The 16,466-nt window shown below is 44.6% G+C and overlaps 1 protein-coding gene and 1 long non-coding RNA gene across 3 annotated transcripts in view; one reads left to right on the top strand and one right to left on the bottom strand.

Moving 5' to 3' along the window:
* The window catches only part of cUnh6orf136 (chromosome Un C6orf136 homolog), a 61,599-nt gene extending 57,604 nt beyond the window's left edge, over positions 1 to 3,995 (bottom strand). The window contains exon 1 of one of the 2 annotated variants that reach the window (XM_084031598.1): positions 3,817 to 3,995. The gene's annotated coding sequence lies outside the window, so the exon portion shown is untranslated. The remainder of the gene's footprint in view (positions 1 to 3,816) is intronic. The other variant, XM_084031599.1, reaches the window with a different exon arrangement.
* The window catches only part of LOC311027569, a 224,310-nt gene extending 211,256 nt beyond the window's left edge, over positions 1 to 13,054 (top strand). Inside the window, exons 2-3 of the long non-coding RNA XR_014598612.1 lie at positions 12,341 to 12,426; positions 12,775 to 13,054. This is a non-coding gene — a long non-coding RNA (uncharacterized lncRNA). The remainder of the gene's footprint in view (positions 1 to 12,340; positions 12,427 to 12,774) is intronic.
* The last annotated feature ends 3,412 nt before the right edge of the window (positions 13,055 to 16,466 follow it).

The following is a 16,466-nucleotide window of genomic DNA, read 5'->3' as shown; positions in this document are numbered from 1 at the left end:
TTTACTCAACAGCCTAATAGTTCATAGAAATTCAGGTAGTAATAGGTTAACTCAGAGTTCCACAGCTTATCAAAAACAATCCTTATTTTATTAACATAGGCTGCCTAAGGGCGCGATCAGTAGCCTCGGCTTTGGCCCGTTAGCCGGTTGTACATACGTCATCACGTCCTAATACTTCACACGCATGGCTTTATGTTGTTTTTAAGGAGCGCCGTCTCTGCATTTATTTCTCGACAACACTCGACCTGCATCAGCGAATGTGCGCACGAGCGGATCTGTGCGAGCAGGCAGCGCGAGGAAAGCGGATTTTGGACGGCGACACACAGCGGCATTTTTCTTATAAATGCACCGGTCCGGTTCCGGGTCCGGTACCGGTCCGGTTCCGCTCACACCACGAGTCTGAAGAGTGCAACAGCTTATCAAAATACAATGTAAACTTTCCGTGTTTTCAAAGTAGAAAGCGACATCGTGGTGGTTTAACGAGGCAGAGCGGCATCAGAACAACATCAAGCGCGTAAAGTACACAAAGAAGAACGTAGCGGGAGCATGCGGCGTGGATTGTTGCGGCCGCGCGTCTTGCGGAGCAAGTCTACTGTGCTGCGCGGAGGCGCTCCTAATGTAAATGATTATTGATTTATGAATTAATTGATAGGTGGCTTATTTTTGGTATATTGATTTTTTTTTTTTTGGCCTGGCGGCAGGTCTCCTTGGCCTGGCGACCCCGCCAGGCCTGTACAATGGTAGGGGAAACACTGGTATATATTCTCAAAACTGGTAACTGGGACTCAGTAGCCTATGTAATTATTGCACCTGGTAATTACTGATGTGTATAAATAGAAATAAAAATAGGAATGTGTCTGAAACCAAAATGATTTCAACTTTAATGGTAACAGGGTACATTCTACATGCCTCAATAAACCAATGTACCAAGCGTCCCTCTGTCCTTACTGTCCAGCCAAAAGCAATTTGATGTGATAGTTGTGTAGAAGAAAATGTGTTACCTTACAATTCTTATTTTTAATACACTGTGAATTTCTTTTCTCCACTGTCAGTGACTAAACCTCATTTGAACCAGCCACAGAATTGGACCGGAAGAGTTTTTCTTCCACAGTTGTCACAGCTGTTAGTTTATATACAATGTTTCAATAAGTAGAAGCTTGTATTACTGTGTAAAGGGAGATGACTCATGTTTGCAATTACAAATGATGTGCACAACCTTTTATTTTCGCATTTTTCAATACCTCCAAAAAATCTCTGGGAGGTAAACCAGTACAATAGTATTATAGTGGTTTAGTTTTTACATTTATTCTGTCTTTGTTTAGCACTTGAATATGTCAGAGGGTGTGACCCACATGTTTACTTAGTTTGGTTTTGTGCTGCCTCTACAAATATTTGAGATTATTATTATTTAATTTTTTATGTTATTAAACTTTATTATAAAGTTTCAGTGAATCTCTTGTTTCTTCAAGCTTCAGGATGTCCCTCACACTGGCAGCATCTGCAAAAACTACATATCGTGATAAGAATCGAGATCGATCAATATGGAAAAACATATCGTGATAACGTTTTTTTCCTTATCGCCTAGCCCTGCTTTATACTATTAGTTTATCATGACTATTATTATTATTAATAATAATATAAGTGGGTGAATATTCCTCAGCCTTCCTTGGTGTTTTGGCTTTAACTAAAGCCTCGTTCACATACGTCGTCACTCGCCCATCTCTGAGCGACAGCTGTCAATGAATGTGAATGTGTTCTAGCGGAATGTGGCCAGGACAGGAGATGCGATGTGGACAGTTACGGAGAGAAAATAATTTTAACTTTCTGCGATGCGAGTGAAGCGAGTACCAAGCGAGTACCAATCGGAATGTAGAATATAGGTGATTGACAGTTGACGTCAACAGAGTTCCACAGAGAGTTGCCGCTTGAACTCACCACCGGCGGCAGTGATTTTTTTTTTTGCCAGCGAATAGAATTCAGCGAGAAAGCGAGGGGCGAGTAGCGACGTATGCGAACGGGGCTATATGCGTTTGTTTCTCCAGTCCACGCTGCTCGCTAACTTGCTAGCGGTTTCCTCCGGCTTGCTTGCACCAATATCAGGATTTTAAAAAATCACTGCGACAAAATGAGGCAAAACACCCTCCTGATTTTTTAATATGATTTTAACAAGAATATGATCTTTCAAAAAAAGTAAGTTTGGACCTGATACATGTCAGTTTTTTGGAATATGACTCTGAAGTTGGGCAAAGATGTGTTTACTTCCATTTTTGAGCCTTAATATCTGTGAAACTAATAATCTAAGAGAAACCATATTTTGTAGAATGTTTAAGCTAACACCAGAGATATAGGCAGTAGTGATAGAAGTCTTTTATCTGCAAAAATGGGAGCTCAGACACTCTTCAAATGTACTACTTTATTTCAACAAGCCACATTTTAAGTACCTACCATACTAGGTTATCATTGAGCTACACCCCTGATATTTCATGTCTGGAGGCTATTAGTAACAGATATACACTGTAGAAATTTTGAAGGCCACAGGTGAGATAGTTTTCCAGATATTGCGGTTTAAAAATGGCTTTTCAGAGCATGATGCCAAAAACTGTCTAAACTACCCTTCATTCAATGATGTTTCATGAGAAAACTATTGACAGTAGAGACCTAATATTTTGGATTTGTCCTATTAACAAGTGTGTCTTTGTACTTGAATTTTTTCAGGACATTCTGAGATGGTCAGGTGGGAAGATTTTCAGAAATTTGATGAAATGACACAGAATGACCCAGTAGAGACCTAATATTATGGATTTTTCCTAATAACAAGTGTGTCTTTGTACTAGAATTTTTTCAAGAAATTCTGGGATGGTCAGTTGGGAAGATTTTCAGAAATTTGATGAAATGACACGGAATGACCCAGTAGAGACCTAATATTATGGATTTTTCATAATAACAAGTGTGTCTTTGTACTAGAATTTTTTCAAGAAATTCTGTGATGGTCAGTTGGGAAGATTTTCAGAAATTTGATGAAATGACACCGAATTACCCTATAGGAAATGAAAAGTCAAGCAAATGATAGTTTATGGATTTTCCCTGACCTGCGTCTTGAACTGGGGTTTTCAGAGACTTTGCCAAGAGCACATGATCCACAGCAGACCACAAGTTTATAATCAGAGTCCTTGCTGACCAGACAGGGACCAGGTTTTACAGGCCTGGACCCATCATGTAAATGAAGAGATAAATTCATAAGTTCATCTTCTCAGCAAAAAGACGACAGCTAATTAAACAGAGTGATTGTTGTTGAGGACATGTCTACGTTTTGGGTAAATAAACGGTTCAAAGGCCCATATAGAGAGCCATCATTACAATAACCAATGACATTCCGAACAGTTCCTGTTTAGAAGCTGCTGGTGGACATTTCTAGGCAACAGTGTGAATCAACGACGAATGACAGAACCAGGACGAAGATCAACGTGAGCGTCATTGGAACACAATTTTTTGGTTAAATTGCATTAATGAGGATTAACAAAGATTCACGCCACATTTATCACACTAGCCTGGTCGTTTTTGTGAAGTCAAAGCCGACGAACATGTATGTTAAATTGGAAACAACTGCATTGTTGTGGGACACAGTTGTCTCACCAAACAGCCGAGACATGGGCCTCGGCATATGTCCCCTATAATGTTGACATTACCTTTGGTGCTGCTAGCTAGCGCTGGCTGTCTAACTTGAAAGCCAATGTTAGCTGCTACCTTGCTAAGAAAACTAGCTGCCAGCTAGTAGCGGGCTACCAACCGGCTTGGCTAACGTCCCTGTAATGTTACCTTTTATATCCAGGAACCGGCTGGAATCAGTCCGGGTGCAGAGGTCCTCCGGGTCCGGGTTTGTCCCGCAGTCACGAGTATGTGAGCGCTCGCGACAAGCTAATAAGCATTTAGCGAACTTACACAAATGTCATTCCAGGGCTGCGTGTCCTTGTCCGGCGAAACACGCCTCACACAGCGTCGCAATGCTGCCTTCACGGCTATCGGAAACAGTAGTACTGCGTCTAGGAAACACTTCTTTCTCTGCTAGGCTGTGTATGAAGGAGAGATACCGACCGTTCTGTCAGACAGGAGACACATACAAATACAGACACGTACAGACATAAAAAAGACATGCAAACACATACAGACACATAAAAAATACATCCAAACACATACAGACATAAAAAAACATACAAACAGGTCATTCCGTGTCATTTCATCAAATGCCTCCCACCTGACCATCTCAGAATGTCCTGAAAAAAATCAAGTACAAAGACACACTTGTTAATAGGACAAATTCAAAATATTAGGTCTCTACTGTCAACAGTTTTCTTATGAAACATCATTGAATGAAGGGTAGTTTAGACGGTTTTTGGCATCATACTCTGAAAAGCCATTTTTAAACAGCAATATCTGGAAAACTATCTCACCTGTGGCCTTTAAAATTTCTACAGTGTATATCTGTTACTAATAGCCTCCAGACATGGAATATCGGGGGTGTAGCTTAATGATAACCTAGTATGGTAGGTACTTAAAATGTGTCTTGTTGACATAAAGTAGTACATTTGAAGAGTGGCTGAGTCCCCAATTTTGCAGATAAAAGACTTCTATCACGTCTGCCTCTATCTCTGGTGTTAGCTTAAACATTCTACAAAATATGGTCTCTCTCAGATGATTTGTTTCACAGATATTAAGGCTAAAAAATGGAAGTAAACACATCTTTGCCCAACTTCAGAGTCATATTCCAAGAAACTGACAACAAGTATCAGGTCCAAACTTACTTTTTTTGAAAGATCATATTCTTGTTAAAATCATATTAAAAAATCGGGAGGGTGTCTTGCCTCAATTTGTCGCAGTGATTTTTTAAAATCCTGATATTGGTGGGGGTTTTGTGGCCGGTTTTGGTACTGCATGTCCTAACAGCCTACCAGTAAACATCACAGCAGGGCAATTCAATTGTGTTTTTTACCATTTACCAAAGACTTACATGTGACTTAATGCTACTGATAAATTTAGCCTTAGGAAAACATTAAAATGTAGCACAGTTATAGTTACAGAGGCAATCAATCCTTGAATGTGAGTTAAACATGCTGAAAGCAGCTTTTAATGTCTTAAACCATGAACAAACATAGCATAATATTGAAGAGTGTACATTTTGTCATACTTTAAGTATATAAATTACACAACCAAATCAAATAATAATCTTAATTTGAGCATAAAGATTTTACATTACAGTTGAAAATTCTCCAAAGTTTGATATTGAATAACAGTTTGTCTCTATGCTCACTATTAGGGATCACACATTTTTCATCTTTTAGATCCAATTCCTTCATCACATTCATTAATTTGGCAGTCACTTTACAAATTGTCTAATGTACATCTCTGCTCTGTTGTGCTCATCTTTTTTGATGGCATACATGCGCCCAGTTTTTGTAGAGGGAACATCATCCTTGCAATTCTAGCCTGCAGTGCACTTTGCACGTCTTCTCTTCTTGGCCAGTAGAAACTCTTGGCAGGGCCATGTGGGTGCATGAACTGAACCAGTACATCTTCATCTGAAACATCTCTGATACTTCCTATCCACCATTTCTGATCATACACACAACTCACATATTGTCTCATGGTGAGCATAGAGACAAACTGTTATTCAATATCAAACTTTGGAGACTTTTGTACTGTAATGTAAAATCTTTATGCTCAAATTAAGATTATTATTTGATTTGGTTGTGTAATTTATATACTTAAAGTATGACAAAATGTATAGTCTTCAATATTATGCTATCATGTTTGTTCATGGTTTAAGACATTAAAAGCTGCTTTCACCATGTTTAACTCACATTCAAGGACTTATTGCCTTTTCAACTGTGCTACATTTTAATGTTTTTGTAAGGCTAAATTTATCAGTAGCATTTAGTCACATATAAGTCTTTGGTAAATGGTAAAAAACACAATTGAATTGCCCTCCTGTGATGTTACTGTTAGGCTGTTAGGACATGCAGTACCAAAACCGACCACAAACAAATCACCAATATCAGGATTTTAAAAAATCACTGCGACAAATTGAGGCAAAACACCCTCCCGATTTTTTTATATGATTTTAACAAGAATATGATCTTTCAAAAAAAGTAAGTTTGGACCTGATACTTGTCAGTTTTTTGGAATATGACTCTTAAGTTAGGCAAAGATGTGTTTACTTCCATTTTTGAGCCTTAATATCTGTGAAACTAATCATCTGAGAGAGACCATATTTTGTAGAATGTTTAAGCTAACACCAGAGATAGAGGCAGAAGTGATAGAAGTCTTTTATCTGCAAAAAATTGGGGACTCAGCCACTCTTCAAATGAACTACTTTATGTCAACAAGCCACATTTTAAGTACCTACCATACTAGGTTATCATTGAGCTACACCCCCGAGATTCCATGTCTGGAGGCTATTAGTAACACTGTAGAAATTTTGAAGGCCACAGGTGAGATAGTTTTCCAGATATTGCTGTTTAAAAATGTCTTTTCAGAGTATGATGCCAAAAACCGTCTAAACTACCCTTCATTCAATGATGTTTCATAAGAAAACTGTTGACAGTAGAGACCTAATATTTTTGATTTGTCCTAATAACAAGTGTGTCTTTGTACTCTAATTTTTTCAGGACATTGTGAGATGGTCAGGTGGGAAGACTTTCAGAAATTTGATGAACAGACATACAAATACATACAACACACACAAACACATCCAACACATACAAACACATACAAATACATACAACACATACAAACACATCCAAACAGATACAACACATACAATACATACAAACACAGACAACACATACAAACATATATAACACATACAAACACATAAAAACACATTCAACACATCCAAACAGAAATACACACATAAAAACACATAAAAACACATTCAACACATCCAAACAGACATACACACATACAAACACATACAACACATAGAAACACATACCATAGGGGCAATTGCTCTGTCGCTAGCTTAGCTACTTTTTAGAGTTTAACACGGTTTAAAACTCGTCGGTGATGCAAGAAGTCACATGACGTCTTAAGCTCTATTGCTGTGTCATATGTAGCTGTGGTTTAACTTGCAGCTGCATTTTATTGATCTTAATTGCTGTGTCTTCAGAGAAATTCCCATCAGACACTAGAGGGCGTATTTTGTGCGTGTTAGTCTAATCTCGAAACTGACGTGGTTTTAGAGGAGACTAAACCAGTTTGCAGGATGAAACAAGGCTCAATCATAACCGACACACACAACCCCCCCCCCCCCCCAACAACCCTCTGGCAGGTTGGGTCCCCGGAGGCACCCAGCGGACGACCAGGGCGAGGCCGCCGCGCCATTCTCGGTTTGAGGTTCCAAAAGGTTTGGGCCTGGACCGGATGGTACCCTGCGCCGGCCCCTTTTTCCCTCTGCAAGTGCGAACCCACGTCAGTCCATAGAGCCCTCGGAGCAGGGTCGCGGGACACACACGCTTTGAATGGCGGGGTACGGAGGACCGGACTAATCGGTGTGAAACGCGGAATGCTCGCAGTGCAGCCTGCGACCACTGGCGCACTTGCGCGCCTCAGGGAAAGGCGATGTACGCCATCGAGTTCCCGACCCTTGCGGCGGAGTGTGGCTGGAATCAGGAAGCCCTGTTCGACACGTTCATCGAAGGCCTTTCTGAGCCTCTCAAGGATCAATTAACCCCACTCGATTTGCCTGACGACTTGGACTCTCTCATCGCCTTGGCCATTGAAATAGACAAGCGTTTGTTTGAGAGGGAACGGCATCGCGACAGGTCAACATGTTCTCCGCCCCGCCAGCAGAGGTGCCAGTACTCCGGGGGATGTTCTCCTCCTCCTTCTTTGTGGCGTCACTTATCTCCTCCCAGGACTCGCTCTACACCAGTTGGGACGCACCAGCCTCTCTCCCGAGGAAAGACAGCGCCGTATGGTGGAGGGGAGGTGCCTTTACTGCAGTCAGAGCGGACATTATATCGCCACATGCTCTCGGAGAGACTCCGCACCGTCCAGCAAGGTAAGGGTGCTCACTAGCAGTATTTTGTCAATTTCCAAGGCTACTAGACTGCCAGTCTCAGTCACCCTTACCTCTCGTTCACAAACTGTGGTAACCCCAGTGTTTATTGACTCAGGCTCAGATAATTTAATGGACTTTTCTCGTTAGTTCTCTCGGCCTTAAGTCGTATCGGCTTCAGAGACCCCTAGAGGCCTTCGCACTGGACGGCGGACTTATCTGTAGAGTCACTCATAGTAATTTCTCCTCTCCTTTCCGGATTCCCACATGGAGAGGATTAGGTTCCATGTGTTCAAGGCTCCCCAGCACTCCCTAGTTCTAGGTCATCCCTGGCTCTCCTCGCATAACTCACACATAGACTGGAACACTTATCAGGTGATATCTCTTACTCCTCATCGCCCTTATGACTGTGCTATCGAGCTTCTTCCTGGGGCTTTGCCACCAGAGACCTTGGCCATGAGGAAATACATTGACGAATCCCTGCTGCTGGAATCATTTGTCCCTCCTCGTCTCCTGCCGGGGCAGGATTCTTCTTTGTGGACAAGAAGGACAAGTCTCTACGGCCATGCATCGATTACAGAGGATTAAATGACATCACCATCAAGAAGAGGTACCCCCTCTGTCACACCGCTGAGGTTTGTCTCGTCTTGGTTTTTGTCTTGTCATTTCCTGTTTTATTTTGAAAGTAACTCCCCTCTCGTTTCAGGTCACTTGCCCTTCCTCATGTGTTTCCTGGTCTGATGTCATCCCTGATTGTTGTCACCTGTTGCTCGTTATCCCTCTGTGTATTTAAGTCTGCGTCTCCCCTTGTCTTGTGCCAGTTTGTTTCGTCCTTCGTCACGTCAAGAGCCACAGTCTCTAGCCGAGCCACGTTTGTATTTTTGCGTTCCTTTTTTTTCATGTGCATTTTCATAGCCTGTTTTTCCTCCCGGTGGAGCAATCTTTTGTTTTGTACTTTTTGATTTAGAATAAAAGCCTGTTTAACTGCCTCTGCCCTGCACCTGAGTCCTCCCTCCTTGCCCAACCTGACAGAACGAACTGGCCAGTATGGACTCAGCAGAGATCAGGCAGTTTGTGGAAATCCTCCAGGCCCGAGAAGTCCGCCTTTTCTGCCTGGAAGAGTCCGGGACAGCGATGGTGTCTCAACTCCTCCAGCTTTCAGCGCAACTCCAGCGCTAACAGGAACACCTCGCTCCATCTACCACAGCAGCTCCACCGCTCACAGCCATGCTACTAGACCATGCCACCAACCAGGGGGGGTTTAGCTCAGGAGGTAGAGCGGGTTGGCTGGCAACCGCAAGATTGCCGGTTCGATCCCCGGCTCCTCCTAGCTGAGTGCCTGGTGTCCCTGAGCAAGACACCTCACCCTAATTGCTCCTGACGAGCTGGCTGTCGCCCTGCGTGGTTGACTCCGCTGTCAGTGTATGAATGTGTGTGTGAATGGGTGAATGTCAGTCATTCCTGTAAAGCGCTTTGGAGAAAAGCGCTATATAAATGAGGCCATTTACCATTTACCATGCCTCAGCCATGCTACCAGACCATGCCTCAGCCACAGCCATGCTACCAGACCATGCCTCAGCCGCAGCCATGCTACCAGACCATGCCTCAGCCATGCTACCAGACCATGCCTCAGCCACAGCCATGCTACCAGACCATGCCTCAGCCATGCTACCAGACCATGCCTCAGCCACAGCCATGCTACCAGACCATGCCTCAGCCGCAGCCATGCTACCAGACCATGCCTCAGCCATGCTACCAGACCATGCCTCAGCCATGCTACCAGACCATGCCTCAGCCACAGCCATGCTACCAGACCATGCCTCAGCCGCAGCTATGCTACCAGACCATGCCTCAGCCATGCTACTAGACCATGCCTCAGCCACAGCCATGCTACCAGACCATGCCTCAGCCATGCTACCAGACCATGCCTCAGCCACAGCCATGCTACCAGACCATGCCTCAGCCATGCTACCAGACCATGCCTCAGCCATGCTACCAGACCATGCCTCAGCCACAGCCATGCTACCAGACCATGCGTCAGCCGCAGCCATGCTACCAGACCATGCCTCAGCCATGCTACCAGACCATGCCTCAGCCACAGCCATGCTACCAGACCATGCCTCAGCCATGCTACCAGACCATGCCTCAGCCGCAGCCATGCTACCAGACCATGCCTCAGCCACAGCCATGCTACCAGACCATGCCTCAGCCACAGCCATGCTACCAGACCATGCCTCAGCCACAGCCATGCTACCAGCCCATGCCTCAGCTCGATCCCCAGTCCAGGCGGAGGCCCGTCCGTCACCAGTCCAGGCGGAGGCCCGTCCGTCACCAGTCCAGACGGGGGACCGTCCGTCACCAGTCCAGGCGGAGGTCCGTCCGTCACCAGTCCAGGCGGAGGTCCGTCCGTCACCAGTCCAGACGGAGGTCCGTCCGTCACCAGTCCAGGCGGAGGTCCGTCCGTCACCAGTCCAGGCGGAGGTCCGTCCGTCACCAGTCCAGACGGAGGTCCGTCCGTCACCAGTCCAGACGGGGGACCGTCCGACTCCTGCCCCACGCAGCCGTCCAGGAGTCCGCTCGTCGCCCCTTCCTGTTCCTGTCCCGACGGGGGACCACCCTACGCCTGCTCCACGCAGCCTATTTGGGGTTCGCTTGTCACCCGTTCCTGTCCCGACGGGGGACCATCCTACGCCTGCTCCACGCTGCCTATTGGGGGTTCGCTGGTTGCCAGTTCCTGTCCCGACAGGGGACCATCCTACTCATGCTCCCGACGGGGGACCGTCCTACGCCTGCTCCACGCAGCCTTCCGGCGGTTCGCTCGTTGCCTGTTCCGGTCCAGACGGGGAACCATCCTACGCCTGCCCGCTGGGTCGCCCTCCTGCCCAGCCTCCCGAGGGGCCCCGCCCGCTTGGTCGCCTCCTGCCCGGCCACCCGAGCGGCCCCGCCCGCCAGGTCGCCCTCCTGCCCGGCCACCCGAGCGGACCTGTCCGCCAGGTTGCCCTCCTGCCCGGCCTCCCGAGCGGCTCCGCCCGCTTGGTCGCCCTCATGCCAGGTCTTGCCCTCATGCCCGGCCTCGCCCTCCTGCCCAGCCTCCCGAGCCCCTCCTTCAGGCCCCGATGCCCGCCCTCCTGGACCATATCATGGACTTTTGGGACATCTGGGATTCGTCCCTTAAGGTGGGGGGGGGGGGGGGGGGGGGTACTGTCAAGCCGGTGAGGTTTGTCTCGTCTTGGTTTTTGTCTTGTCATTTCCTGTTTTATTTTGAAAGTAACTCCCCTCTCGTTTCAGGTCACTTGCCCTTCCTCATGTGTTTCCTGGTCTGATGTCATCCCCGATCCCTGATTGTTGTCACCTGTTGCTCGTTATCCCTCTGTGTATTTAAGTCTGCGTCTCCCCTTGTCTTGTGCCAGTTCGTTTCGTCCTTCGTCAAGGGCTGTGTTCGAAATGCCATACTAACGTCCTACTCGTACTAAATTGTGACGTAAATTTGAGTACGTAGTGCATTCACATACAATAGTATGTGGATTTGTGTACGCGAGAAATGCCCGGATGTATACTGCATTGGCAAGAATTTCTGAGTATACAGCGGACCTTGCTAAATCTACTCTGCTCGTCTGACTTCTGAAAAGTTTTGGATAATGGCGGACGATTGCAGTGATTCTGGCGACAGCCCGACACAAACGTACACATGTAAGTATACTGTATACTGTAACACGATTTTTATGTTTCCAGCTGACTTTTAAATCGTATTGATAATGAACGTTGGACGTTATTGTTGTTGGAATTGTCGTTAACGTTACGAATCGAAGGTCCTGCCAGCCGGCTAGCCTACAGACGGTAATTTACCATAGAGGTTAGCGAGCGTAACCGAAGCGGCAAATGTGCCGTTTTTACCGACGTTAACTAAGAAGATGCTTATGTTAAAATGTGGTCATATATTTACTAACGGTGGTTAATAACGCGGTGCACCGTTGTCCGTTTAAGGGACGGATGCAGACACTGAACGCCTCATCCGCTGGAGGGAACGATGAGGAGAAGTTCACCGGCAGGAGGAATGCTGCTCTGATAGGCTTCACTTAAGAAAATGTGGTGTTGAATGTTATAATTCTCATATGCGGGGCTTACTACTGTTGCATCTTTAGCTACTCAATGATATAAGGTTGAACAACAGCATATATAGATGGGAGATGTACTGCTCTCCTGAGATGTCTACCTGAAACGTTCTGTTTAACAGCAAGAAATCATCAATGAACTGTAACACTTTTCTACGTGCTGTTCTTCATATAGGATGTTTATTGAAGAACGTTGGATGGAGGGAAGGTGGAGCCGGATGGACAAAGAAGAAGTGGGAGAACATGAAGCAGAAATACAAGGTGAGTTGGAAGCAGTTTAAAGTATTGAACTCTACAGCATAAAAGAAACAAGATGAAGTTGTCTTACTTATTAATAATCAGGCAAAGTCAGTGCTGGGTCATATCTACAATGTGTTCAAACATCAGAGTCCATTAAGTTGGTCCAGTAGTAAACATGAGTCAACAATCATATATATATATATATATATATATATTATTTAGATTCATATAGAACATCAGATATAATCGTAAAACATTTAACAGGAAACATTTGTCTGTAAGAACTTCTACTGTGTGGTATTACTTACAAACTGCACTACTGATAAACAAAAATAAAACCTCAACAATAATCATGTCCCTGCAACACAGGGATCTGGACATTTGGAGCAGACACTGCAGCTACGAGCCTCTGAGGATGTCCCAGGACTGCTGGAGTGGCTCGTTGACTTCGTCGCTGTCATCCCCATCACCACCGTGGAACTATGGACATGGAACCCATCTGTTCTGTTAGTAAGCAGTGGACGAGGTTCTCCATGGAACGCCTTGAAAGACAGAAGTCCTTCCTTAAATCCCCTTCCCGAAGTAGAGGCCCATCGGGGGAACATGAGGATTGACCTGCAGTACGGCCGTCTGGCACCAACCTGTAACAGAAAACTCAGATATTACATATATATTCTGAATGTTTTCCTATTCATTTGTTGCTAAACTACTTATTTCTTCTTATCATACACGTATTGCAAGCTGTATATATAACATGGATTATTTGTCTAATAAATTATTCACTAATATCCCACTTGCTTGTACTTGTTTATTTTTATCACACCAAACTCGTACATAATATTATTAAAACCACTTATATTAGCCTACATGTAGCCTACATTTGTTTATGCATGCATATGCACATCTATTGATAATCAAATAATAAACGAACGTATTTAAAACAAATAAGTGATATTACTTACTTCAGAGGGAAATCCAGATAGCAAAAACCTTTTGGCATAATTTTGGCCCAAATCTGGCTGGTCATTTTGGCAAGATTATGGCCAGGCTTCCGGGCCCTAAATGGCCCAAAATAGGCAAGTTAAAATCAAACCAAAAGGAGGCCAAAACTCACCCAAAACTAATTGTGGCCTTCCAAAATACAGCCATAATCGTCCCAGAAGAGCCCCAAATCCCCACAATCCAGCCAAAAAAAGGCCAAAAGGGGGCCAAAATTCACCCAAAACTAATTGTGGACTTCCAAAATACAGCCATAATTGTCCCAGAAGAGCTCCAAATCCCCACAACCCAGCCAAAAAGTAGCCAAAGCTAAATGTGTGTCTGTCTGTGTGTGTGTGTGTGTGTGTGTGTGTGTGTGTCTGTCTCTGTGTGTGTGTGTGTGTGTGTGTGTGTGTGTGTGTCTGTCTCTGTCTATCTGTGTGTGTGTGTCTGTCTGTCTGTCTCTGTCTATCTGTGTGTGTGTGTGTGTGTGTGTGTGTGTGTCTGTCTGTCTCTGTTTATCTGTGTGTGTATGCGTGCTCCTGGCTGGGTGCTAGCTGGGTTCTGGCTGGGTCCTGGCTTGGTCTTCGCTTGGTCTTGGCGCTTCTTCCTCCCGCCGTCTCTGTCTCCAGCCCAGTAAAACCATTTCTTAATTGATTTGGCAATTTCATCGTCGGTGGTGGGGTTTCTTCTCACAGCGGCTAAAAGTGATAGTATATACAAAGACAAACAGACTTACTAAATCAACTATAACCTTGGAATGCTTCATTAAAACTTTAATACAGTTATTAAACTTACCCACTACCACAGCTTTTAGCTGAAGCCTGTCAAAGGCCAGCTTTTGATTAGCACCACTCCAGGTAATTTTCAGAGCCAGATCGTTCATCATGGCTCGTATGAGGATGCCCCAAACTGTGTCTTTCACAGTTGCACCTCCAGCAAGTCCTAGAGTTGTGACCTGAAAATAGTGAAAGAGAATTACCTGCATTGATTTGCATTGAACTACCATTACATTACCCTACACCAAGGGTTTCAAACTCAAATACACTGTGGGCCAAAATGTAAAATTTGGTACAAGTCGAGGGCCGGACTGGTTCAATGTTTAAAAAGGATGGTTGCTCTCTCCAGCCGGCCTACCTGTAGCTGTCAGAGGAGCCTCTGCTGTTACTCTGGATTTGGATTTTGGCCTGCAGGCCTTGAGTTTGACATATGTGCCCTACACAAATCAAAGGCAGTTTACCAATTCTTTTGTCAGTCCAGGAAGGGACTGCAGGTCTCCCTCCAGGGCCATCAGCTGCTCGACGTTGCGAAGGGGGAAATAGGAATGGTGACGCTCCATGTTGGTTGCCCCTTCCGTCATGCTATGCATGGCAGCATGGAGGTCTTGCACCATTCTTATAATGTTTTGCTGCTGCTCGATGATTATTTCTTGCTTCACCAGCAAGTCATGAAGCAAAGCTGAATATGAGCGAAACGGGATAGAGATAGCCTAAGTTAGTTGTAATATCAAACATGTCTGTCTGTATGTCTCTGTTTATTTGTGTGTGTGTGTGTGTGTCTGTGTGTCTGTCTATCTCTATGTGTGTGTGTGTCTGTCTGTCTGTCTGTCTGTCTGTCTGTCTGTCTGTTTGTCTGTCTGTCTCTGTCTATCTCTGTGTGTGTGCATGTATGTCTGTGCGTGTCTGGTAATTCTTACATCCACACATCTGAGTGCAGACAGATGAATTTTGGAGGCGTTGCCTTGATGACAGGTCTTGCACCTCCCAAACTGGAGCTGCCTGGGTTGCAGGGCACACCCTCCCAGCCTGTCCTTGTTGACTTGGGGTGTCAGCTGGCTGAGGCTCCTAAAAATTAGCCACCTCAATGGCCTGGCGAAGTGAGGTCTCGAGGGGGGTGTTATCCTAGGCATGGGGTATGAAAGATATTGTCATGATTTTAATCCTTAAATATGACTAATTTAGACATTTGAATTACTCTTCATTTTCCATCTGAAAAATAATTGTAACACCAACAACTGAAATTGAATGAAATTGTGAGATTTACACTTCTACCTGATATTCTGAAGTCCTGCCATCCATGAGCCCTGGGTGAGTGCAGTGCACTCCATTGTACCATTAGATGGGCGTATCATGTATCTTCGAAATGACTTGGGGGCTTTTGGAAGTGCCCTCTTTTTTGGGACAAAGGCATCCTCCTCACTTTCATAATTATCCATGTACCTAGTTGGCCTTTAGAGACAAACATGCAATAAATACAACAGAGGATGAGAATAAGTAAGTTAAAAGAAGTACACAGCTTACATTACATGAACATTAAAGTATGTAGCATACCCACTGCTTTGGCAAAGTAATAATTGACTGTATATCCAGTATTTCCTATTACTGTAACTAGGCTTCCCATAAAATATCAACAACCAACAATTTAACATGTATAAATTACCTCGAGATGCAAGGATATGTGCAATAAATGGGAGAAAAGTGCAGTGCAGAGAAGTTGCAGTAACACTAAAACACTTACAACATTAAGCCTAGATTCACAAAAATCCTCCCTGGTAACCAGGCTGAAGTGTAATCTTCAGAGCACACCCATGAGGATTAACACCCATCATCTGGCGCTGCGTGTTCAGCTCCTCCAGATTCAGGATGGCTGACCTCTGGAGCGCACCATTGACTTTCTCGCACTGCTTACTAACAAGGACTCTCTTTCTCTGCCTACCAGCACTAGTATCCAACTGCAGCATACAACAATAACTTCCTCTACTTCTCTCATAAACACAACAAAACACTAGACTGTTGTAACACAGGGAACTGCTTATGAACTTTGCAACACACATCATACCATCATCACAGGAGAATTTTTTACAAAGAAACAAATTGGTAGTTGAGGCCAGTATTCCCTCCTCTGGTCTAGGGGTGGAACAGATTAATCTTAAACAGATTAATCAAGATGTAGTAGAGGGAAAACAACAAAGCTGCCCCTAGTCTCGAGTGGAATCCTAATATATTTTCTCATATTACTGTCAAGCCTTGCACATTTTAAGTCTGATGACAGACCTGAAACAACAAGGATGCCAAAGTAAGAAG

The sequence above is a fragment of the Eutrigla gurnardus genome (genome assembly GCF_963514095.1).
Source record: "Eutrigla gurnardus genome assembly, chromosome: 17".
Lineage (NCBI taxonomy): Eukaryota > Metazoa > Chordata > Actinopteri > Perciformes > Triglidae > Eutrigla > Eutrigla gurnardus.
This window is presented reverse-complemented; position numbering and strand designations above follow the sequence as displayed.